General features: G+C 32.6%; 1 protein-coding gene across 1 annotated transcript in view; it reads left to right on the top strand.

The window, feature by feature from the left end:
• LOC106471851 (JNK-interacting protein 3-like) overlaps positions 1-810 on the top strand; it is a 70,257-nt gene that overhangs the window by 64,493 nt on the left and 4,954 nt on the right. The window lies entirely within an intron of this gene.

Raw genomic sequence — 810 nt, 5'->3', positions numbered from 1 at the left:
ATATTTGCATATAAAATTCAACACATTTCCAGTTTTGCAAGTCAACATATCTCAATAAAAATTTCAATACCTCTCCAGTATCACAGAACATCATATCTTAAATATAAAGTACCACAATTCTCCAGATGTACAGATATATATATATATATATGCACACACACACACACACACACACACACACACACACACACATATATATATATATATATAGTATATTACTTCTCAAGTATTACAGATGTTATTAAGAATCTTATAAATTGTGCTGTATTGTGGTAGATAGTTATTATCAGTTACTTATAAAGGTAGATGTATTGTATACTTGGTGGAAATAGAAATCATATGTCTTCAATGAGAAAAAAGATAGGCTTGTGTATCTGAAGCTGAACAAATTTTGTATAGTTATTGTTTTGGGTTTTTGTGGTTGTCATATGAGATAGGGAAGGGAACAATATTTTGAGAAGAATTTAAGCCAAGATTAAAAGATATGTATGTAAAATTTGGCATTGTGACATATAATATATGGGATGCTCATACACTTGGTACTATAAAATAAATCACTTCATATGGTTTATACGTATTTTCTTCCAGTCTGTAGGGGTTGACTGTTTCTTCTTCATGTAATGGTATGTTGCATCAGCGAGGTCACGTGACTAGTATCACGCCACGGCCGTCTAGAAATATCCTGTTCCTTCATGAATGCCCTAGCATTTACTAGATATGTGTTAGTCTTGTATATATAAGACGGTCACAACGAGACGGGACAGTGTGTGTGTGTGTGTAATTGAACTAAATATTGTTGTGCACGTGAGA

Source organism: Limulus polyphemus, unplaced genomic scaffold, assembly GCF_000517525.1.
Source record: "Limulus polyphemus unplaced genomic scaffold, Limulus_polyphemus-2.1.2 Scaffold4903, whole genome shotgun sequence".
Taxonomy (NCBI): Eukaryota; Metazoa; Arthropoda; class Merostomata; order Xiphosura; family Limulidae; genus Limulus; species Limulus polyphemus.
Note: the sequence above shows the minus strand (reverse complement) of the source record. Positions and strands in the feature narration are given on the sequence as shown.